Below are 25,999 nucleotides of genomic sequence, written 5' to 3' on the forward strand. Positions count from 1 at the left end.
TTTTTTAGTGGATAAAAAGTACTTTATTGTAAAATTGTAAAATAAATAGAAAAATAGACTGAAAGAAGTTACAAATTTTAAACGTGAGTGCAAGGCTGGGTTAGATTTAACATAATTATAAAAATAGATGGCATAGCAATAAATACTTGTAAATAAAAATTCTAATATAGTAGAAATTAATTATAACATAACTAATTTTTATACTGTAGTTTTAACTATTGGACATAATCTCTAAGAATGAATAAATTATTAGTTTATTTTTTAGTTATTTAATTTCCATTTAGGCCATAATTCTTTCTAGATAATCAAATTCCTTTTAGGAATTCTTAGCATCTTATTAGAATGAATATTACGGAAGATAACAATTTTCCAACTCATAATTTTATGAGGTAGAAGAGCTAAAAATCTTGTTTAGTAGTAATAATGCTAAATCATTATTGATCCAGATTATTTTAAAGAGTATGAATAAAAAAGGGTAAAGAAAATGTAGTATCCAAAAGTATATCTCTTTTGCAGCCCTCATCAATTAAAAGCAAGTGTGTGTTTTGTATGAAAAAAAATGCAGAATACTGTCACAGGAACAATTTGCCAGTTGCACTGAGTAATTATTGTCCATATACTGTAATGTTATTTTACATTTATCTGGTCTACTGCAGCTCTTTTTTGGTTACTATTTGCATGGAATGCCTTTTTCTAACCTTTCACTTTTTTGTTTTAAAGATTTATTTTTTATTTATTTCTCTCCCCTTCCCCTGCCCTCCCGTTGTCTGTTCTCTGTGTCCGCTTGCTGCATGCTCTTCTGTGTCCACTTGCATTTTTGTCAGTGGCCTCGGGGTGTCATCTTGCTGCATCAGCTTTCTGTGTGTGTGGTGCCACTCCTGGGCAGGCTGTGCTCTCACTGCAGGGTGCACTCCTTGCATGTGGGGCTTCCCTATGTGGGGGACACCCCTTGCCTGGCATGGCACTCCTTGCATGCATCAGCACTGCTCATGGGCCAGCTCACCACATGGGTCAGGAGGCCCTGGGTTTGAACCTTGGACCTCCCACATGGTAGGCAGATGCTCCATCAGTTGAGCCAAATCCACTTCCCATCCAGCCTTTCACTTTTAATCTGATTGTGTCCTTATGTCTGAGGTAGATCTCTTGTAGACAACATGTAGATGACTGTAGCAAAAATAGGTATTGGATTATGTTTGTAAACTGGTCTATTCCTTTGGGTGGATTAGATTGTATTAGAGTCAGAGGTTCCACTTTCACTTGATTAGATTAAGATTCGGGTTTTGATTTGGCCACGTCAGTAGGATGTTGAGTCCCTGCCCCCTGGTGGGCAAGGACTCAGAGAAAATGACACAGCAGAGGAGAGAGTTTGGGTTTTGATGCTGGAGCCCTGGGAAATAAATACGTAGGAGAAGAACACAGAGGAATAAAGACAACTCCATAGACAAAGTGGAGGCCCCAGGAAGAGAATGAGCCTGATAGCCTACAGCTACAGCTGAACCTAGGTGAGAAACAAGCCCCAGGAGAGAGACAAGACTTATCCCAGCCTACAACTGATATTGGAAGAAGCTGAGTCTTCAGAGGTAGAAGAAGGCTGAACCATCACAAACATCGCCTGCCATCTTGCTCAACATGTGGCACATGACTGGGTGAGAAAGTACCTCTTATGGTAGTTTGAGATGGACTCTAGGGCCTGGTAACTGTAAGCTTCTACCCCAAATAAATACCCTTTATAAAACCAGCAGGTTTCTGGTACTTTGCATCAGCACCCCTTTGACTGACTAATACAATGGCTCATATATTTTTATCCATTCTATCAGTCTTTTGATTGGGGAGTTCAATCCATTAACATTCAGTGTTATTACTGTAAAGGCATTACTTATTTCATCCATTTTGTCCTTTGGCTCTATGTTGTCATTTCATTGTATTGTCTGTCTGCTTATCCTTTAGTTTACCCTTCCTAATCTTCATTTCTAAACTCCTCTTCAAATCTCTCACCCTTATTTTTTCCTTTCAGGCTGCAGCACCCCCTTTAGTATGTCTTGCAAATCTGGTCTTTTGGTTACATATTCTCTCATTTTTTATCTGTGAAGACTTTGCACTCACCTTTATTTTTGAAGGACAGCTTTGCCAGGTACAGAATTCTTGGCTGGCAGTTTTTCTCTTTTAGTACCTTAAATACATCATGCCACTTTCTTCATACCTCTGGTTTCTGATGAGAAGTCTGCACTTAATCTTATCAAATTTCCCTTGTACATGATGCTTTGCTTTTCTCTTGCTGCTTTCAGACTCCTCTTTATCTCTGATGTTTGTCGTTCTGAATAGTAGGTGTCTGGGGGTAGATCTGTTTGGATTTATTTGGTTTGGGGTGCGTTGTCCTTCTTGGATATTGATATTTATGTCCTTCCTAAGGGTTGGGAAGTTTTCAGTTATTATTTCCTCAAATATTCTTTCTTCCCCTTTTCCATTTTCTTCTCCTTCTGGGACACCAGTAATGTGAGTTTCACATTGTCATTCAATTCCCTGAATCTCTGTTCCATTTTTTTTCCCATTCCCCTGTCTTTTCCAGTTTAGATGTTCTGTCTTCAAAACCACTAATTCTGTTTTCAGGCAATTTCAAATCTGCTCTTCTGTGTCTCTAATGTATTTTTAATCTCATCCATTGTGTCTTTCCCATAAGGTCTGCTACTTTTCCTTGCAGGCTTTCGAATTGTTCTTTATGCTCTCCCACTGTCTTCTTAATATCCTTTTTTCAAAATTTTTTAAGATTTATTTTTTATTTATTTCTCTCCCCTTCCCTGCCCCCCCCAGTTGTCTGCTCTCTGTGTCCATTCGCTTTGTGTTCTTCTGTGTCCGCTTTGTATTCTTGTCAGTGACACCTAGAATCTGTCTTGTTTTTGTTGTGTCATCTTGCTACGCCACCTCTCCGTGTGTGCGGCACCATTCCTGGGCAGGCTGCACTTTTTTTGCGCTAGGCGACTCTCCTTATGGGGTACAGTCCTTGTGCGTGGGGCTCCCCTACGTGGGGGACACCTTTGCATGGCACGGCACTCCTTGTGTGCATCAGAACTGTGTGTGGCCCAGCTCATCACATGGGTCAGGAGGCCCTGGGTTTGAACCTTGAACTTTCCATGTGGTAGGTGGATGCCCTATCTGTTGGGCCAAATCGGCTTCCCTTAATATCTTTTATTTCTTTAGTCATACTTACTTTAAATTTTGTCAAGTGATTTAGGAGCGTTGAGTGATGCGGCTGGGGCGGCTAGGTCTGTGTGCAAGTCCGGTTTATTGCGGAAGGGGACACAGCTTTATAGGGTTAGGGACTGCGTGGAGGGATTTGATAGGTGCGGGCGGGTACTGCTTCCTGATAGGTGATTGTAAGCGGTTGCTAGGCAGAGGGCTGGCTGAGAGGTTTGGAATAGGGGAGGGGAAAGGGGGAGTGAGAGCTGGCCGGATGTTGGGCTAGGCGGGAGATAGAAAGGGGGAGGGCGGTGCCGGCCAGCCGCTAGCAGCAAAGGCCTAGTCAGGCGTAGTCACCTTATCTAGGCCCAGTGGGCAGAGGCGGTATCACCTCTTGCCGCACCGTTTGCTACTGTGGCAAGCCGGGCGCCCTTCCTCCCACAGAGTGATTATCACTAATTGTATTAAATCCTGTATCTCTTCAGGATATTTGGTTTGTTCTTTTGGCTGGGCCATCTCTTCCTGTATAACAAGCCTAGTATGGCTTGTTATTTTTTTTGCTGAAGTCTAGACATCTGAATATGTTGGTAAATTTACTCTAATGGTTAATTTCTCCCTCTTGCCTATTTTTTTTTTCACAGTTCTTCTTTGATATTTGGTTCAACTTATTCTCAGTCTTTAAAATTTTCCAGCTAAAGTTTTCAATATCAGGCCAGGAACTCACTAGTGGGGTGCAGATTTTCTCCCAGGGGTTGGATACAGAGAGCACAGTTGTTGTCAATGCAATTTCCAGACTGGCCAGCAGATGGCACTAGTCAGCACACCTTTCCACAGAGGTGTATGTCTTGGCTTTCCTGTGTTCCTGTGTTGACTCTCCAGATTGGAGATTCAGAGCAGTCTCTGCTGGCTGAATTCACTGAATTCACCCTGATCTCACTCTCCCCTTTCCCTTGAAACAGCTGACAGGGAGGAAGATGTCTGCTCCCCTTTCAATCAGCTGCAGTGAGGTCAGTGTTTTACCCCAGCTTAATATTTGGGGGTGGGGGAGAGGAGCTCTTCCTGGCCACCCCAGGGCTTTGTAGCTCAGGTTTGTCATTTCGGCTTCTTCGTCTCTCTGTCCCTCACCCTCCTGGGAGTGGTGTAGTACTGTTGTGGTCTGCTGATCCCCAAAGCAGGTCCCTCAGACAGCTTTTGGTTTTTTCTCCATTGTTTTCGTGAGAACATTTGACTCTGCCTGTTAGTTCATCACCATCTTCTCACAGTCCTTTAATGTATCTTTAAAGCTATAGATTTTCTTCTAATCACTGCTTAAGCTGCACTTTATCCTTTTTGATATATTTTATTTTCATTACTTTTTAGCAAAACATAATTTCCATTGTAAAATCTAATTTACATTATGGAAATAGCACAATGATAACTAGAAAATGTCTGGGCTATTTAGAAGTGTGGTTCTTAATTTCCAAATATTTGGAAATTTTTATTTATCTTTTGTTACTCATTTTTTAAATTGTGTTTTGATCTGAGAACAGACTCTGTATAGTTGCAGTCCTTTGAAATTTACTGAGTCTGCTTTATGGCCTAGTTTTATGGGCAATTTTGGTAAACATTCCATGTGGATTTAAAAGAATATGTATTTTGCAATAGTTGGGTGTAGTGTTTCATAACTGTTATTAAGGTCATATAGATTATTATTATTGTTTAAATCTTCTTCACCTTTTCTTTTCTTTCTAATATTTTTAGTTCCACATGGCAAACTATAGCAGGTCCTTTTTTTTTTTTTTTTAGATTTATTTATTTATTTATTTAATGTCCCCCCTGCCCCGGTTGTCTGTTCTCTGTGTCTATTTGCTGCGTCTTGTTTCTTTGTCCGCTTCTGTTGTCGTCAGTGGCGTCAGCGGCATGGGAAGTGTGGGCGGCGCCATTCCTGGGCAGGCTGCACTTTCTTTCGCGCTGGGCGGCTCTCCTTACGGGGCGCACTCCTTGCGCGTGGGGCTCCCCTGCGCGGGGGACACCCCTGCGTGGCGCGGCACTCCTTCGGCGCATCAGCACTGCGCATGGGCCAGCTCCACACGGGTCAAGGAGGCCTGGGGTTTGAACCGCGGACCTCCCATGTGGTAGACGGACGCCCTAACCACTGGGCCAAGTCCGTTTCCCTCTTCACCTTTTCTGATTTTTTTTTTTGTCCAATTGCTCCATCGATTACTGAGAAAGATATGTTAAACCTCTACTATGATTGTGGATTTCTCCAGTTCTCCTTTTGGTTCTGTAATTTTTTATTGCATATATACATATATATGAGTTTAATGCTGCTGTTTTTAAAAATTTATTTTAAAACATTTAATTCTTAAAAACAAATACTCCCTTACCTTTATCCCCATGAGCTCGTAACTTCTAATCTGTTTTCTTTCTCTGCAATTTTGCTGTTTCTAGTCATTTCCTTTAAGTGATACCTTATAGTATTTGTCTTTATATAACTTGTTGATTTCACTGGGCTTAATGTTTTCAGTGTTCTTCCATGTTGCTATATATCTTATAACTTCATTCTTTCTTCTGACTGAATAATATTCCATTGTGTATATGTACTATATTTTGTTTATTCATTTATTTGTTGATAGACACAGGTTGTTTCACATTTTGGTTATTGTGAATACTGCTATGATAAACATTAGTGTACAAATATTTGTTTGAGACTTTATTTTCACTCCTTTGGGTATATACCTAGAAGTGGAATTACCAGGTCATATGGTAATGTTGTATTTAACTTTTTGAGGACTTGATATATTGCTTTCTACAATTGCTGCACCATTTTTCATTCCACTAACAATGCTCTAGAGTTTCAGTTTCTCTATATCCTCTTCAACACTTGTTATTTTCAGATTGTAATATCATGGATGTGAGATGGTATCTTATTGTGGTTTAGATTTGCATTTTCTCAATGGCTAATAGTGGTGAACATCTTTTCATATGTTTATTGCCTATTTGTATATCTTCTTTGGAGAAATGTCTGTTCAAGTCCTTTGCCCATTGTAGGGTGGCACCGTGTGGGAGCGCGGCGACAGCAAGGGTCAGCTCGTCTCCAGGCGCCGGTGCGAGTCGGACCCGGGTGGCGGGAACGGGCGTTAAGGCCCTCCGCTTGGGGTTCGGGCGTACTGCCCGCCCCTCTGCCCAGCTGCACCCACTTCCCCCTTGGTGGCCTAACCCCGCCTCTCCCCCGAGGGCCACCGCCGCGCCATGACAGCCCCGCCTCGCTGCCGCCGAGAACCCTGGCTACCCCGTCTTCTGCCCGCAACCAGTGATGCACCCTGCACGAACCTATCAGCCGTCTGCCGCCCCCCGGCCACGCCCCCTGCCCCTCCCCCGTCTTCGCCCTATATTAACCACTGTACTTCCTGAATAAATCAGACTTGCGCACAGATCCTGGTCTCCTCGGTAGTCTTCTTCCTACCGCGCATCCTCCGCACCTTGCCGGCCCCGGAGCGCCTTCTCGGAAGGCCCCTCCGTGTGTTGCAGCCCTCTGCCCGAGCCCACACCGCCCCTGCAGCGGCCCTCCGGGCGAGCCCACACTGCGACATTTGGTGTCCAACGTGGGGGCAACAACTTCCCGGCCGGACCCCCACCCGCCTCGCCCGCAAGGTAAGGACCCCCGTCTTCGCTAGGCCCCGCCGTCGGCGCCATGGGCGGCCGTCTTTCCTCCCGCCAGACGCCTCAGGTTAGGGCCCTTGCCGGCCTTTTAGACACCAATCATATGAATGTCTCAGTAAAGCAGTTCCAAACGTACTGGGACCTTTTGCTGCCTTTCAACCCCTGGCTCTCCACTTGCCAGCTGTGGGACCCGGACACATACACTAACCTCATTGACCACGTCACGGCGGCTATGGAGTATGAGAACAAGCGTTTTCCCCCCAGCCTTCTCCCCACGCTCATCGCCATTCGCTCGTGCCTCCAGGGCACCCCCGTCAATCGGGACGCTTTCCACTGCACCTGCGGTAAGAGCAAGGGAGAGGGGTCTCAGTCAGACAGTGATTCCGACACCGAGTCCTTGTCCAGCCGCCTCAACAATGCCCTGGACTCTTGCCCGCCCAAACCGGACGCGCCTACCTCGCCCCAAGATGGCGAACTTCCGCCTTCTTCTTGGGAGGATAAAGGGAAGTCCCTCCCCCTATACCCGCCCCCTCCAGCCACGGCGCCATCTTGGACCCCGCCAGAAGAGGAGCGGCCGCCATCTTACAAGCCGCCTACCCCCTGGGGCAGTCCGCCATCTTGTGAGGCGCCGCCATCTTGGGATGAGCCATGTTCTCGCCCCACCCCCTTGGGCACCCCCCGCCGCGGATCCCTCATCCGCCAGAGGGCCCATGGGTACTTGGCCCCCGTGGGCAGAGGCCCCCGCGCATCAGATGCCGCTCTTATACCCGCTGAATGCCGCCCCCTCGCGGCACCGTCCGCAGGATTGGTACCCCTTTACAGCCGACGAAATAAAAAACCTCCGCAAGGCTGTTAAAGAGGACGGCCTCGGTAGCCCGTACGCCCAACATTTGCTTGAGGAGCTTAGCACTCAGCTCGCGGTTCCGTATGACTGGGTTTCCCTCGCTCGGGCCATTCTAACCCCCGGCCAATTCATCGACTGGCGTGCTCACTTTATATCAGAGGCAGAAAAGCAAGTGGCACACAACGCCCGTGTCGAGGCTCGCCATCCCCCGGACGCTTACACAGGCACGGGCCAATTCGCCAATCCAGCCCAATATCACAACGCCCCCCCCCCGAGTTCTGGCTCCAACTTCGCGAGCTGGCTTTCCGCGCTTTCCGCAGCTGCTCCGCCACCAGACCTGAGCCACTTGCCAAGCTAGTCCAATGAAAAGACGAAGACTTCGCCGACTTCGTATCCCGGGTTCAGGAGGCCTGCAAGCGCAAGGTCCCTGGCGAGCATGTGCAACAAGCCCTTGCCCGGGAACTCATTCTGGAAGGGGCCACCAATGCCTGCCGACAAGCCATCCTACCAATGAAGGAAAGGGGAGTACATGACTGGATCCTGGCCTGCTCCCACATAGACCTGCAGGCCACCGTGCTGGCTCAGGCCATAGCCACAGCCATGTCCCTCTCCTCCGACTGCTTCAAATGCGGAGAAACCAGACATTTTGCCCGCGAATGCCCTCATGCCGCCCAACCACGACCATCCACGAACACGCCTCAAGACACCGGAGGAGCCAGACCATGCGCGCCTCCCACCCCATGTCCCCGCTGCGGCAAAGGATACCATTGGGCCCGTGACTGACCGCACCACCAACAGCCAACGACAGCCTTTAAACGCGAGAGGGGGCAGGCCTCAGCCCCGCCAGCAAGAGGCCGCTCACCCACGCCACCACCCCCTGCCGTAATGTGGACCGTTCCACTGGGACCCAAGAAACCAATAATGGAGTTAGAGGTTGAAGGCCAATGGTTCGAGGGAATCCTTGACACCAGGGCAGAAATATCCTGCTTCCCAGAAACAGCCGCACACAACTGGGGTGTGCTCCCCGGCCCCCGCGTCATTGGAGCCACCGGAACAGCTCCCTCATTTCAAACCAGCCGAGATCTTATTTGGAAGGACAAGGAAGGCCGCCAAGGCACCTTCCGCCCCCTTGTCCTGCCCGGCATCGACAATATCCTCTGGGGCCGGGATGTCCTCTCGAACTGCGGAGCCATTCTATCCACGGCTCCCCTCCAATGATATACGCCACTGCTCGCATTACACCTCCAGCACCCACTCCTCTTGAATGGGATACCGAGGAGCCCATTTGGGTGGAGAAGTGGCCCATCTCATCCCAGAAACTGTTAGTTCTCCGAGCTCTTGTCTATGACCAGCTCGACGCAGGACACATTGAGCCATCCACCAGTCTGTACAACTCACCCGTCTTTGTCATTCAGAAGAAGTCAGGCAAGTACTGGCTCCTCCACGACCTGCGTGAGATCAACAAGCACATCCGCCCAATGGGCTCCCCCCAAACGGGGTGCCCCCACCCCACGGCTGTACCTAGACACTGGTGCGCTGCCACCATCGACATCAAGGACTGTTTCTTCTCCATTCCACTGCACCCAAAAGACCGTCCAAAATTCGCCTTCACGCTCCCGTGCACCAATCACCAAGAAGTAGCTGAGCGTTACCAATGGTGAGTCCTCCCGCAAGGAATGCGAAACAGCCCGGCCATCTGCCAGCTTTATGTCAATAAGGCAATTCAGCCATTAAAGAACTTTGCATACATTGTTCATTACATAGACGACCTTCTCGTGGCGCATGAAACCCCCGGAGGCCTCCAAGCCATCGTCACGGCATTACTGCGCCATCTCAATGACCTTGGCCTACAAGTCCAACAAGATAAGGTACCCATGGAGCTCCCCTTCACCTTTCTAGGCTTCAACATCCACAACACCATCACGCCTGCGGCCCCCCAACTGGCCATTCCGCAGAAGCTATCTCTGACAGAGCTACAGAAAATCTGTGGGCACATCAATTGGCTCCGTTTGGCTCTCCCGATCACCACCGCTCAACTACAACCCCTCTTCGCCCTCCTGCAAACCGACCAAGACCCTCCGCAGGCCGTAACAAAGAAAATCGCTATTACCTCGGCTGCACAGGAGGCCATCTGAGCTGTCAATGATGCCCTGCGAGAATGCCAACTGCAGCGTCACGACCCCAACCGAGCCATCTTGGCGCTGATCCTGCCTACCACGGGTACGCCCACCGGGCTCCTCTGGCAGAAGGGGCCCCTTCTCTGGCTCCATACCACCAAAAGCAAGCTCAGAAAAATCAGCCCGCAAGTCACCCTCTGGATCTCCTTGGCCATTGACCTCGTCCGGCAATGCACCCACACATATGGTACTCCCCCTGACACCATTGTGTGGCCGCTTGATGCCAAGAAAACCACTGTGCTGCTTCTGTCCAGTCCAGACATGCAAGTCCTTGCGGAACTCTTCCATGGCGAATTTGACAACCACTACCCCAGCCGTCGGCTGCTTCAGGGCATCTCCCAGTTATCCTTCATCCCTCCGCCACACCACCCCTTCCCGTCTCGCCGCCCCTACCCACATGCCACCACCGCCTTCACTGACGCCTCCAAGCACAAGTTCGCAGCTGTCATCTACTCGCCTGGTACGTCAGAGCCTCAAATACTCATCCACATCAACGTGAACTCTGTCCAGGTAGGAGAGCTCCAAGCCGTCGTCCTAGCTCTCCGCGTCTGTCCCGACAGACCCCTCAACATCTTCACCGACAGCCTGTACACCTTGCAAGTCTGCCAAGTCTTGGCTTTCGCCACGTTTTTTCCTGCCAAAAGGCCTATCGACCAAGCACTCCTAACTCTCCAGAGTCTCTTGGAAAACCACACGGCGCCCTGGTACATCGCCCATGTGAGGAGCCATTCTGGCCTTCCTGGACCTATCGCTGCCGGCAATAACCTCGCCGATCAAGCCGTCCAAGCCCTCCCAGCCTCAGTAGAGCGCTCGGGAGGTCGACCACCCGCCCCTCCACCTGGCAACCTCCTCATCCAAGCCAAGCTACTCCACTCTCGATTTCACTTCTCTGCCAGGAGCCTTCACAAGTTGTTCCCGGAACTTTCCATCCAGGCCTGCAAGCACATGGTCAGATGCTGCCAAACCTGTGCACCCCTTCTGCCCCTTGGGCCGCTACAGCCGCAAGGAGTTAATCCGCGAGGGCTACGCCCCAATGCCCGAAGGCAAATGGACGTCACCCACGTGCCCCAGTTCGGCAGGCTCAAGTATCTCCATGTGGCCATCGACACCTTCTCCCACCTGTGCTATGCCGTTCCCCTCCCAGGAGAAACAGCCAAGCACTGCATTCAGGCCCTCAGACAAGCCATCCTCTTCATGGGAGTCCCATGGGACCTGAAAACCGACAATGGACCAGCATATCGCAGCGCTTCCTTCGCCGCGTTCCTGAGGCTATACAACATCACTCATCACTTTGGAATTCTGTTCAACCCCCAAGGTCAAGGCATGGTTGAACGCACTCATCTCTTCCTCAAGCATCTTATTCAAAAGGAAAGGAGCAACCATCCCCGCCACACACCTGGAGAAATTGTCACCTCTGCCTTAATCCACCACAACCTCCTCTGCTTTGATGAGGATGGCCTTTCCCCATTACATGCTCATTGGGGCCCATCCTACCGGCCCACACAGGCCCCCCTTGTTCAGTGGAAAGACCCCAAGACTAACATCTGTTCAGGGCCTGCCCCCCTCCTTGCCCAGGGTAGGGGTTTTGCTTGTGTCTTTCCAGATGACGCCGCCCAGCCCATCTGGATCCCAGGACGCCTCATCCGGCCCGCCACCGCTGAACCGCCCGACCCGGAGAGAGAAACGTCGCCAGCGACACCTCGCCCCTCGGATGGCCATGATGACCCTGAATGCTGAGCCCGACCCTCTCTGCCAACAAGTTCTGCGGCTACTCCACCTAGCCCAAGCTGAAAGGGCCTGGCGGCGGCCGCCGCCACCCACCTTCACCCCCCCCCCCCAAGACAGGCTTCTCGAACGCGCTGCCTGGCGAGGCCCCCCCCAACAAAATGAGCGCTGGCCCTTCCTCTTCCACTTTCTTCGGTGCTTAATAAAAGAAAAGGGGGAAATGTAGGGTGGCACCGTGTGGGAGCACGGCGACAGCAAGGGTCGGCTCGTCTCCAGGCGCCGGTGCGAGTCGGACCCGGGTGGCGGGAACGGGCGTTAAGGCCCTCCGCTTGGGGTTCGGGTGTACTGCCCGCCCCTCTGCCCAGCTGCACCCGCTTCCCCCTTGGTGGCCTAACCCCGCCTCTCCCCCGAGGGCCACCGCTGCGCCATGACAGCCCCGCCTCGCTGCTGCCGAGAACCCTGGCTACCCCGTCTTCTGCCCGCAACCAGTGATGCACCCCTGCACGAACCTATCAGCCGTCTGCCGCCCCCCGGCCACGCCCCCTGCCCCTCCCCCGTCTTCACCCTATATTAACCGCTGTACTTCCTGAATAAATCAGACTTGCGCACAGATCCTGGTCTCCTCGGTAGTCTTCTTCCTACCGCGCGTCCTCTGCACCTTGCCGGCCCCGGAGCACCTTCTCGGAAGGCCCCTCCGTGTGTTGCAGCCCTCCGCCCGAGCCCACACCGCCCTGCAGCGGCCCTCTGGGCGAGCCCACACTGCAACAGCCCATCTTTAAATTGGGTTTTCTTTTTGATGTTGCATTTTGAAAGTTCTTTGTATGTTCTGGGTATTATGCCCAACAATTTTCTCTCATTCTGTTGGTTGTCTTTTCAGTTTCTTGATAATTTCCTTTGATGTACAAAAGTTTTTAATTGTGATGAAATCAAATTTACCTATTCTTTCTCTTGTTGCATGTGCTTTGGTGTCATATCAAAGAATCCATTTCTAAATCCCAGGTCCTGAAGATTTCCCCCTATGTTATCTTCTAAGAATTTTAGAATTTTAGCTCTTATATTTAGGTTTTTGACCCATTTTGAGTTGATATCTGTACATAGTGTGAGGTTGGAGGTCTGACTTTATTCCTTTGCATGTGGATATCCAGTTTTCCCAGCACCATTTGTTGAAGAGACTGTTTTTCGCCACTGCATGTACTTAGTACCCTTGTCAAATATCATTTGGTCATAAGAGTGATATTATCAACATGGTGACATAAGACATCTGCTGAAAAAGTTTTCCCTCAGAAACAGTAAAAGGACAAATCCCATTTGCTTGGAACTGTGGAGGATGATAGAGACTGGAGGAGGACCCCAGTAATGTTAAATTGAAGAAAAAGAAAAAACACCAAAAATGGTAGGAGATCTATGACATGAACCTGCTAGTTCAGAACCCTTCCTTTCACTCCGTCCCATGCAGCTTAATAGAGAGGCAGCATGGCCAGGGTACCTCCTGCCTGTGATGTAGACCATGGAGCCACTCCCAGTGATGAGTTAGAACCCTGTGCGTATGGTCCACAGAGACCCAGGGAGGAACAGGAGTGACTGACAGCACATACACAGAAAGGCCCCCAGGAAAGAAAAGAGAATGCAGTGGAATTGTTGATGGGGGTACACACTCTGGTATGTTGGGTCACCTAAATGAAAAAAATGGACCTTCTTCAATTAATCCAATTTGGCTCCCTAGGGTGAGATACTCTAATGGGGAAGTAACAGGAAGCAGAGAATCTGAAAGAAGGGAAAATGGAATTGCTATAAGGCCGGATAGGTCCCGGAACTGGAAAGTATAATAAAAATGGGGCACTGAGTAAGGGAGAGAAATTAAACTAATCTAAGGAGCTGAGGAGAAAATCCTGCACAAAAACAAACAGAACAGATCAGGATTCCCAGAGAAGGAACAGAATAAAGGAAGCTTTCTCCTGTAGGTGAAACAGTTGCACATAAACAGGCAGTCCTAAAAGTTGTACTTCATATCAAGGGCAAGATTCAGGTGCAGAAGACTTGAGAAAATTGCAACACTTCAACATGGGCCACTCTACAGGTCCAGTATAAGTTGGACCATGCGTCAAAGAAGAGCCTTAATGCATTGCTAAACAGTAGGCAAGAGGGAGAAACGGGCCTTCAGAGTTAACACATAATCAGATGCCCAAACATCAGCAAAATTTACAAGTCATACTAAAAAACAGGAAGATCTGACTCAGTGAAGGGAACAAATGAAAACTTCAGAGGTGACACAGACTTTGGAACAACTAATCAGTGATGTTCAAACAAACCTTCTAAATTAATTCAAGGACATGAAGGAAAACATGGCCAGAAAGAAACTAATGGTGGATAAGAGCTAAAGGATATTAAGACAATGTGTGAGCAAAAGGAAGAATTAGAAAGTTTGCAAAGAAACATAGAAATTACAGGGATGACAGAACAATAATGGAGATTAAAAATACACTAGAGGCATACAACAGCAGTGTATTAGTCAGCTAAAGGGGTGCTGATGCAAAATACCAGAAATTTGTTGGTTTTTATAAAGAGTATTTATTTGGGGTAGGAGCTTACAGATACCAGGCCATAAAGCTTTAGTTATTTCCCTCACCAAAGTATTTTCACATGTTGGAGCAAGATGGCTGCTGACTGCTGTGAGGGTTCAGCCTTTCTGGGTTCCTCCCTTCCAGGGTCTTGCTTTTCTCTGGGTTCAGGGTTCCTCTCTTCCTAGGCCTGGCTTCTCCTTCCTCTGTGGGCTTACTGGGGCTGCAGCTTGAGGCTTCAGCATCACGCTCTACTATCAAAAACTCAACTTTAGAAACCCCCAAATCTGTTCTTCGCCATGCCTAGGTACAGATCAGATTACAAGCATAATCCAGTATTTCTTTTTGGAATTCATCAATTATATGAAACTACTACAAGCAGATTTGAACCAGCAGAAATAAGAATTAGTGAACTAGAATGCAGCACAATCGAAATCATATAATCAGAAGAACAGTTAGATAAAAGAATAGAAAAAAAGTGAGCATTGTCTTAGGGATTTGAGTGATAGCATGAAACATGCAGACATACACGTCATGGGTGTCCCAGAAGGAGAAGAGAAGGGAAAAGTGGCAGAAAGAGTGTTTGAGGAAATAATGGCCGAAAATTTCCCAACTCTTATGAAAGACGTAAATATACATGTCCAAGAAGCTCAGCATATTCCAAACAGGGTAAATCCTAATAGACCTACGCCAAGACACATACTAGTCAGAATATCACATTCCAAAGATAAGGAGAGAATTCTGAAAGCAACAAGAGAAAAGTGATTTGTCACATACAGTGATCCTTAATAGACTAAGTGCTGATCTCTAATCAGGAACCATGGAGGCAAGAAGGTAGTGGTATGACACATTTAAGGCACTGAAAGAAAAAAACTGCCAGCCAATATTCTTTATCTGGCAAAACTGCCTTTCAAAAATGAGAGAGATTGTACATGTCAATGGAAGAACTACTAAAAGATAAACTTGGAACTTTATAACACTGTGACCCAGTGGTGGATAAGGAACGTGGTTAATAGTACAAATACAAGAATATTCTTCCACGAACCAGAACAAAACTTAGTATTACAAGGTGTTAATAATATGTTGATATATGGGGAAATATAACTAATGTAAATCATGGACTATAGTTAAGTAGTGAAAATGTTCTAAAATCGACTGTGGTGAAGAGGGCACAACTCTGATGATTGAGTATACATTTTGGATGAATTGTATATAGGACTGTATACTCAGTGAACCCTGTTGTAGATGATAGACTGTGGTTAATAGTAAAAATGTTAATATAAGAATGTTCTTTCATGAATTATAACAAATGTACAATACTACTTTAAGGTATTAACTTTAGGATGGTATATGGGAAAAGTACATCTAATATAAACTGTGGACTCTAGTTAATAGTAATTTTTTAATATTCATTCATCAGTTGTAACAAAGGAACCACACTAATGCAAAGAGTCAAGAATAGGGGGTATGTGAGAATATTGTATTTTTTTGCATGACTTTTCTGTAAACCTACAACTTCTCTAAGTTAAGAAATTATAATAAATAATAAAACCACAACATTATGCTAAGTGAAAGAAACCAAACACAAAGTACTACATATGGTGTGATTCCATTTATATAAAATGTAAGTATAAATAAATTTATAGAGACAAAAATAGGGAGAGTTTAAAATTTTCACAGATAAACAGAAACTGGAAGAGTTAATCAACAGAAGACACACCCTGCAAGAATTACTAAAGGGAATGTTGCAGGTTGAATGGGAAAGACAGGAGTGACTTGGAGTAGTGTGAAGAAATGAAGATCATCAGTAAGAATAACTAGGTTAAATGCAAAACCCAATAGTACTGTATCCTCAATCTAAAACTCTTTTTTTTTTTTTTTTTTTCTTTTTTGAGGTACTGGGGGCCAGGGATTGAACCCAGGACCTTGTATGTGGAAAGCTAACACTCAACCACTGAGCTCCATTGGCTCCCCTGAGTAGGTTTTTTCATTTGTTTAGCTTGTTTGTTTTGGGTTTTTTTAGGAGGCACTGGGGACTGAACCTGGGATCTTCCATGTGGGAAGCAGGTGCTCAACCACTTAAGCCTCATAAGCTCCCAACTCTACTTTTTTTCCACCAAGCAGAATAATTATTTTAATTCCACGTTGATAAACATCACAGCAAAATTCCCAAACATTAAAAGCAGAAATAATACAGTAAGCAACCAGAGAGAAAAGACCATAGTCAAAAAATAACTATCATACTCCTAAATAATAATAGTAGAAAACAGAAGGTAGTAGAAATAATAGCTTCAGTATTATGAAAGGCTAAAGAACTGATGGATGTAGAGGGGGAAAATGACAAATTTATGGCTATAATTTTGAACTTGCAGTTTACCTTCCTCAATTATTAATAATTTTAAAAGAAATAAAGATATGGACAATTTGAACAAGGAAATTAACAAGCTTGACAATAAAAATATATAGAACTCTGCATTCAACAGAGGAATGATTTTTCTCAAACATGAATGGAACATTCACAAAAAGTGACTATGTATTAAACCATAAAGCAGTTCCTAACTTTTTAGAGAACTAATATCATATAGAATATGTGCCCAGTCTATAATATAAATACTTAGTAATGTCACACAAAAAAGAAAAATACTCAAAATTGAACAGAAATTTCAACTAAAAATGCATGGGCGCAGTGAAAACAGTATTTTAATAGAAAAATTTAACCTGAAATGCTTCTTATAAGGAAAGAAAAAGTATTGAAAATAAATTAGATAAGCACTAAACTTAACAAAAGACAAGTAAAAGGAAGGAGACAATGTATATGAGTAAAAAAGTCAATGACATGGAAATCAAATAATGAAGATAAAGCTGATTCTTTGAAATATTGATAAATCTCAGAAAAATGACCAGGAAGAAAAGAGATAAGGCACAATAAAACAATATTAGGGATGAAAGGGGACCATAATTAGAGATATAATGTAGACTAGAAAGTAATAAGAGAACAGTAAGACCAACTTTATGCATTGAAGCTTTTTTTCTTTTTTTCATTTAGACAAAATGAACAAATTCCTAGGGGGGGCGGGGGAAACTGCCTCCGGAAGAAATCAGAAGAATGGAAAATAAACCATTAGGTAAGATTATAAGTAGTAAAAACCTCCCAAAATAGAAAATGCCTAAGTTCAGTCAAACCTTCAGGGAACAAGCATTTCAGTCTTACGCAGACTTTTCCAAAGACAAGAAATAACTGACGATTCAGCTTTTGAGTCTAGTATATTCGTCTTTTAAAAAATCAACCTCATTGAACTGTATTCATAAATGATACAGTCCATTCAAAGTGTACAATTAATGGCATTTTGTATAATCAGAGTTGTGCATTCATCACTTTAATCAATATTAGAGCATTTTCATTACTCCATAGAAAAAGAAAAAAAAACCCAAAACAAAAACAAAAACAATTGTTCTACCCCTTAGTAGTCATTTCCTAATCTCTCTTTCCTACTGTACATAGTACTTCTTGTCTAGTTTCTTTTAGCATGCTTTTTTTCTTTTACCATTGATAGATGGTTATTAGTATATTACCATAAACAACTCTCCATAGTTTGCTTTGGTTGTATTTTTGCCAAAATATCACCCTGATAATAACATTTTGTAACATTAACAAACATTTGTTTTGTTTCAGAGAAAAATATTCTTTTATATGCCCTATTAACCATACTCATTTTTCACATGAGAGTTCGGTCTGATTTACAGTCCCATGTTTCATTTTTAAGCTTTTCTTCTAGTGATATATATTTTCCTCTCATCCACTATCATACCCATATATTAGCGTTGCTAATTACAAACACTTTGGCGTGCTTTCACCATTTCTATTCATTTCCAAACATTTACAAACAACCTTTTTACCAATTCTGCATAGAGTAAACTTTGGTCTTCCATTCTCTAACCTCGTTCCATTTTCTGGTGTCTTACATTTAACTCTTCCATGAATTTGCTCATTATATTCATTTCATAATAGTGAAATCATACAATATTTGCCCTTTGTCAGACAATATTTGCCCTTTGTGTCTGGCTTACTACTAAACGTAATGTCCACCAGGTTCATCCATTGTGTTAGGGTTGTCTAGGGAAACAATTAATAGGAGATATTTGTAAATAGTATGAGATGTTATAATATTCTCTCACATAACCATGGGGATGTGCAAGTCCAGATTCCGCAGGCAGGCTACACACCAGGGGGCTCTGAGGAAGATCTGATGAAGGTCCTCGATGAGTTCCCAGGAGACATTGGCTGTCCAAAGACAGCTGGAAAATTCTCTCTGAATGCTGAAATCACTTCCCTTTTCAGTTGATTGGATCAAACATCACTCATTGCTGATGTCGATCTCCTTGATTGATTGTAGTTATAATCAGCCATCTATGGAATAAACTCGCTGATGACTAAAGGCCATAAATGTCCTTGTATTACAATTGGCCTAGTACTTGCTTGACCAAACAGCTGGGCACAATTACCTAGCCAAGATGACATAGTAGCCCTCACAGTCCACCCCTTGTCAACTTGGCAACCATACACATCACCTTAAACCATACTTAGTCTCCAAAAAAAACCAATAACAGACATGCGTATATATTTTTTGCCTAATAATATTCAGCTGTCCCTCATACAACCAGAAACACATTAATTCCCTACAGAACAGGGCGTAAGTCCTTGTAATATACGCTCTTAAACTTGACATCCTTAAATATGAAATAAAACTAATACAACTTGTCATATGATAAGGGAAGGGGTTAGGGAAGAAAACAAAGATACTCGTTTTATGTACGTATACAGTCATACTCATAACAAAACAAGGAAGAAAGATTTCATGACCATTATAAGTTCTTGTTTCTGTAACTGACCACATGGTTGAAGTTCATACTGATCACTACCACCTTCCATACCCATTCCATGCTCCTGTTACCCTCAGCAAGCACCTCAACTGACTGTGGTTCTTTGCCCGGTGCAGTGACCCAAACTTTCATTCCTGAAGATTCTGGACCATAGTTAGTCCTGCTTGGATTGCTTTGTTGCAATTTCCCATTGACTTTAATCATGGTGCATGGCAGTACTAGGAGATGTCCTAGAGGATCTCCTGTATTCCCTGCAAACTCTTCTTTACCCCCATTATTCAGATGCAATCCTATTTCCCCTTGATAGGATCAATCACCCCAGCCAGTACAATAATTCCCTTCTTTGCCTGTTGATTCAGAGGTAAGAGGAGCCCCAAGAGGCCAGTCTTAACTTCCAGTTCAGCGGAATCATAATTGCGTTCCCTGGTAGAAGCACTCCTCTTTTTGGAACTAAGACCTGTAGACCAGCAGAGCTTAAGGTTGCAGGGACAGAAAGCAAAATTTTTCTTAGTGGATCATTAGGGGTAATAGTGAGTGGTGCCACTCCCCTTTCTACCCTTTGATTCCTGGACCTGGATGCTGGTTATGGAGAAATAGGACCATAGAGTGGATGCTGATTTAGAGCATACACAACCTCTTGGAAAACACTTCTCCAGCCCTACAAGGTATTTCCACCTTGTTGGTGCTGTAATTGACTCTTCAAAAGACCATTCCATCGTTCTGTTGATCCAGCTACTTCAGGATGATGGTGAACTTGTTAAGACCAGTGAATTCCATTGGCATGTGCCATTCCCACAGTTATTTGCTGTGAAATGGGTTACTTGTTCAGAAGCAACGCTGTGTGGAATGCCATGGTGGTGGATAAGACATTTGGTAAGTGAACGATGGTAGTTTTGGAAGAAGTATTGTGTGCAGGGAACACAAACCCTATCTGGAGTATGTGTCTATTCCAGTTAAAACAAATTGCTGCCCCTTCCATGGTGGAAGTGGTCCAATGTAGTCAACCTGCCACCAGGTAGCAGACTGGTCACCTCGAGGAATGGTGCCATATCGGGCTGTGTGTGGGTCTCTGCTTCTGATAGATTGGGCACTTGGCAGTGGCTGTAGCCAAGTCAGCATTGGTGAGGGGAAGTCCATGTTGCTGAGCCCATGCATAACCTCCATCCCTACCTCCATGGCCACTTTATTGATGAGCCCACTGGGCAGTGACAGGAGTGGCTGGGGAAAAAGGCTGAGCCTTAGCCACAGAGTGGGTCATCTTATCAACTTGATTATTAAAATCTTCCTCTGCTGAAGAAACCCTCTGGTGAGCATTTACACGGGACACAAATATTTTCATGTTTTTTTTGCCCTTTCAGAAAGGTCTATCCACATCCCTCTTCCCCAGATCTCTTTGTCACCAATTTTCCAATCATGTTAACTTCCAAGTCCCTGACTATTCAGCCAAACCACTGGCAACAGCCCATGAATCAGTGTACTGACTCACCTCTGGCCATTTCTTCTTCCAAACAAAATGAACAGCTAGGTGCACTGCTCAGAGTTCTGTCCACTGGGAGGATTTGCTCTTACCTCTGTCCTTCAGGGATGTCCCAGAAAGGGGCTGCTGTGCTGCAGCTGTCCACTTTCGGGTGGTACCTGCATATTGTGCAGAATCGTCTGTAAACCAGGCCTGAGTTTTCTCTTACTCAGTCAACTGATTCTAAGGAACTCCCCCAAGAGGCCAAAAGGTATGGACTGGGAAAGAGAAGGTAACATGGCAGGGGTATTGACCATGGACATTTGGGCTACTTCCTCATGTAACTTACTCGTGCCTTCAGGACCTGCTCGAGCCCTATCTTGTATATACCACTTCCACTTTATTATGGAGTGCTGCTGTGCACGCCCAACTTTATGGTTTGGTGGGTCAGACAATACCCAGCTCATGACAGGCAACTCAGGACTCATGGTAACTTGATGGCCCACAGTTAAGCGTTCGGTCTCCACTAACACCCAGTAGCAGGCCAAAAGCTTTTTCTCAAAAGGGGAGTAGTTATCTGCAGAGGTTGGCAGGGCTTTGCCCTAAAATCCTAAGGGTCTGCATTGTGATTCTCCTATAGGGACCTGCCAAAGACTCCAGACAAGATCCCTACTTGCGACTAACACTTCCAGCACCACTGGATCTGCTGGATCATATGGCCCAAGTGGCAGTGCAGCTTGCACAGCAGTCTGGACCTGTTGCAGAGCCTCATCTTGTTCCGGTCCCCATCAAAACTAGTAGATTTTCTGGTCACTTGGGTAAACAGGCCAGAGTAGCACACTCAAATGAGGAATGTGTTGTCTCCAAGATCCAAAGAGACCAATTTAGTGTTGTGCCTCTTTTTTGGTCATAGGAAGAGCCAGATGCAACAGCTTATCCTTCACTTTAACAGCAGACACCCTGAGATTTTAGTTTCCTTTGTAACTCTGCTACTTGTACAATGAGAGTCTGAGTCTGTTTTTCAGAGATCTCAAGCCTGTGGCTGCAGGAAACAAGATTTTCTTTCAGAGTACACACAGGAACTTTTGCATCCTTCATGCAGTGTTTAAGTTGCAAATTTGAAGCCTTTTGCTCATTCCTTTCTTTTGTAACTGTATCTAGAGTATCTAGGAGGAGCCAGCCAACATCACTGTACCTTTTGACTCCATAAAACTCTGTTAAGTTGTTGAAAACACCCTCATCCAGATCCTTGCAGCTTATAAACATGGAAATAGGGGAATCCAGTAATGATATTTTATGTCTCTCCATTGCCAGCTCACTCCATGGTTGTTAGTGGCCTCTTTGTTATTGGAAAGGGAGTCATTAGTACACTTGAGTCCAATTAGATTAGAGAGCCAATTGCAAAACTCCCAGAACCGCTTCAGAAACCCATGTTTCAGATTCTGTTCCTCAAGAACCACTTCTGGTACCAAGCTGTATTAGTCAGGGTTCTCTAGGGAAACAGAACAGGAAACCTCTGTCAATAGTATGAGATTTTATAAAATTCCTCTTGTGACTATGGGAATGCACAAGTCTAGATTCTGAGGCAGGCTGCAAAGCAGGGGCTCTGACGTAAGTCCGATGAAAGTCCTTGATGAATTTCCAGGAGATGTTGGCTATCTAAAGACACGCTGGAAGATTCTCTCTGAAAGCTGAAATCACTCCCCCTTTTAAGTCATTTAACTGATTGGATTAAACATTACTCATTGCTGATGGCAGTGTCCTTGTTTGATTGTAGATGTAATCAGCCATCAATGCAGTAAGCTCACTGATGACTAAAGTTCATAAATGTCCTTGTATTACAGTTAGCCCAGTACTTGCTTGACCAGACAACTAGGCACAGTTACCTGGCCGAGTTGACACATTAGCCTACTATCATATCTATGCTGCCATTTGCGTCATGATTTCATTTCTTTGAATAGTTGTGTATTGAACTGTATCCTCATACAACTCTACTCTTTAATTCCTATAAGAGTCAGAATACAGCTGAATAAGCTTAAAAAGGTATTTTTCCTGATATCAGACATGCAAAATATAAAGTGGTAAAGTGGGAGAAAAGCAACATAAAGAGAGAAAAAGAGAGAGGGGAACAGAAAATGAGTATGCTATTGAATCTGAATTGGTATTTTTTTCAGATTAGTAAGTTATATAATACAAACCCCAGGGTAACCACAAAAATAGTTAAAAAATAGAAATGGAAATGAGACAGGGGTCCATCAGATACATCATGAAAGATTGATTATACAGTTTTTTCTTTCAGTACTGTGCATATATCATACCACTGCCTTCTCACCTCTGTGGTTTCTGCTGAGAAATTGGCATTTAATCGTATTACTACTGTCCCTTTGTATGTGACACATCACCTTTCTCTAGCTGGTTTCAGGATTCTCTATCTTTGGCATTCTGTTTAGTATGTGTCTTGGAGTAGGTCTGTTAGGATTTATTTTGGAGTACATTGTGCTCTTGGACATGTATATTAATGTCTTTCATAAGAGTTGAGAAATTTTCAGCCACTTTTTCCTCAGATATTCTTTCTACCTCTTTTTTCTTCTCTTCTCCTTCTGGGACTCCCATGAAACGTATGTTTCTATGTGTTGTGCTGTCATTCAATTTCCTGAGACCCTGCTCAGTTTTTTCCATTCTTCTATTTGTTTTTCTTTCTGAGATTTCAAATATCCTATCTTCCAGTTCACTGACTCTTTCTTTTGCCTGGTCAAATCTGCTGTTGTATGTCTCTAGAGTATTTTTAATCCCTTCTATTGTGCCTTTCATTCCCATAAGATGTTATTTTTTCTCTGTGTACCTTCCAATTCTTCTTTATGCTCACCCAGTGTCGTCATCTTTTTTTCTTCCTCCTTTATTTTTAAAGGAGCTTCAGATCACATCAATGTTACATTGAAAATAAAGGGGACTCCCCCACCCCTCCCCCAGCCCACCCCACCCACAACGTCTTTCATCAGTGTGGTACATTTGCCACTATTGATGAACACATATAGAAGCACTGGTATCAGGCATGGTCTGCAGTTCACATTATGTTTTACATTCTGTATTGCACAATTCCACGGGTTCTGACAAGATGCATAATGGCTTTTATCTGTCATTGCAATGTCATGCAGAACAATTCCATGCCCCCGAAATGCCCCATGTTACACCCATTCTTCTCTCTCCCACCAGTTGTCTTAATATCCTTATTTCTTTAGTTATATTTTCCTTCATCTCCTTAAATTGATTTAGGAGATTTGTGTGAACATCATTGATTAGTTGTCTTAAATCCTGTGTCTTTAGGGATTTAAATTTGTTTCAGGATTTTTAATTTGTTCCTTTGGCCTTATCTTCCTGTTTAGTATGGCTTGTAATTTTTTGCTGATGTCTGATTATCTTCATGAGCTTACTCTGAAGGTCAGTTTCTGTTTCTTGTCTAGAGTTTTGTTGTTGGTTGGCTTTGTGTTAAGTCTCTTCTTTGACACTTGGTTCATTAGTATTTCCCAGCCAAAACAGGGCCAGGCACCAGACCAGTTCCAGTGGGCTCCTCAAGGCTATGCTTTCCTGGTCTTCCCAGCAGATGGTGCTCTTTGGCCAAAAGCCTTCTTGTCGGCTCATGGAAGGTGCAATTTCCTGGCCTGCTCAGCAGGTGGTGCTCTTCAGCAACCTATTCCCCACAGGGAGGGTGTTTCTAGAGCTCTGTCTGCTCTGCCCCTGTGGGGTTGAAACAGTGTGTGGTCATACCTCTCCATGACGGGCGAAAAGAGTGGGACCCAGCTTCCAAAATTGCCAGCCAAAATCTGGATCAGTCCTGGGCTTGCCCCCTCTGTTCTTGGGGGGAAGACTTCTGCAGCCCTCCGGGTCCCCAGCAGCAAGCTCAGCAGGGGCTGACCTGGCAGGCACAGGGGTGGGGCTGGGTGCCCGCAACTGCGGCCGAGTGGTCCCTCCGGCTTCCCTGGATGCTGCACAGCACTCCTCGGGCTCCGGAGCCCAGAACGATTTTCTGCCTGTTCACTGATCATTTTCAGAAGTCCTCCCACTACCCTCTGGCCTCCATGGTTTTTATTGAAAAATTCAGTGTTTATCTTATGAAGATCCCTTATAAGTGATGTATTTCTTCTTTCTTGCTGTTTTTAAGAGTCTGTATCCTTGACATTTGACAGCTGTTTATAATGTGTCTTGGTATATAAACCTCTTTAGGTTCATTCTGCTTGGCTTTTGTTCAGCATCTTGAATTTGTACATTTGTATCTTTCATCAGAATTGGGAACTATTCAGCCATTCTTTATTCAAATATTTTTTCTTGCCCTTTATCTCTTTTCCTTCTGGGACTCCTATGATGCTTATTTTAGCATGCCTGTTAATGTCCCATGGGTTTCTCAGACTCTTCACTTTTTAAAAAATTCTTTTTCACTCTGCTTCTTACCTGGGCAATTCCAGTTGTTTTATCTTCAAATTTGCTATCCTTTCTTTTGTCACCAATCTGCTATTGAACACCTTTTTTGAATTTTTCGTTTCAGTTGTTTTACCTTTCAATTCTAGAATCTGCATTTTGTCTTTTATTTCAATCTCATTATTGAAATGATCATTTTATTCATATATTGTTTTCCTGATTTCATTTAGTTCTTTGTCCACACATTCCTTTAGTTCAATGATCCTATTTAAGAGAGTTTTTCTGAGATCTTATATTCGTAATTCCAGATATTTAACTTCCTCTAGATTATTTGCTGTTGAATTCATTTTTTCCTATGCCTGGGCCTGTCTCCTTGTATGTCTGGTATTTTTTTGTGGAGAACTGGGCATTCTGAGAATATACTATGGTGATTCTGGAAGTCTTCTACCTGCAGTCTTCAGTCTGCCAGACCAAGAACAACAGGAAAAAGGAAAGGAAAGGAAGGAGGAAAGGTAGCGAGAAGGAGGGAGAAAGAAACAGAAAAAAAATACCACAGCCAGAACACCTGCACTCAATCCCTAGGGAAAAATAAAGAAAAGGAAGAAGCTGCACTGCCTCTCCAAGCCTTTGCTCTGTTTAATGGAAAGGACACTGCTGCCCTCAAGGCCAAAACCTAGACCAGTGTTGCTGTTGATCCCTCAGGGGCATGCCAGACCCAAAAGCACAAAAAAGAGGAAGCTTGAGAAAGAAAAACGAAGTCCATTGCCCCCACAAAGGGAAAAAATAAGAGGTCACTGGGTCTTCATGTCCTGGTGGATTTTGATGGGAGCTTAGAAGCCACTGCTGCCCAAAGGAATGAAACAGGCCATGTTCTGCACTGGTCGCTCAGGGTTCCTCGACAGACCTGACCGTCAGTCCTGCTTCAGAGGAGGCTTCCTCTGCCCACCTTGGCCCACCAGCTGCTGCTGGCACTGGACACAGGGCTGAAGACTGGGGGCGGGTCATCACTTCATCCCCTCACTCACTCACAGAAGCTGAAGTTCTGGCAGGTCCTCGCCTCCTCGGCCCCCCGTAGTTGTTCTCACATCCATTCTGGTTCCAGGGTCACCACCTAGTTGATGCTGATCTC

At 44.9% G+C, this 25,999-nt stretch overlaps 1 pseudogene; it reads left to right on the forward strand.

The window, feature by feature from the left end:
• Positions 1-25,999, forward strand: part of LOC131277692 (protein arginine N-methyltransferase 2-like) — an 85,659-nt pseudogene that overhangs the window by 3,095 nt on the left and 56,565 nt on the right.

Source organism: Dasypus novemcinctus, unplaced genomic scaffold (genome assembly GCF_030445035.2).
Source record: "Dasypus novemcinctus isolate mDasNov1 unplaced genomic scaffold, mDasNov1.1.hap2 scaffold_305, whole genome shotgun sequence".
Taxonomy (NCBI): Eukaryota; Metazoa; Chordata; class Mammalia; order Cingulata; family Dasypodidae; genus Dasypus; species Dasypus novemcinctus.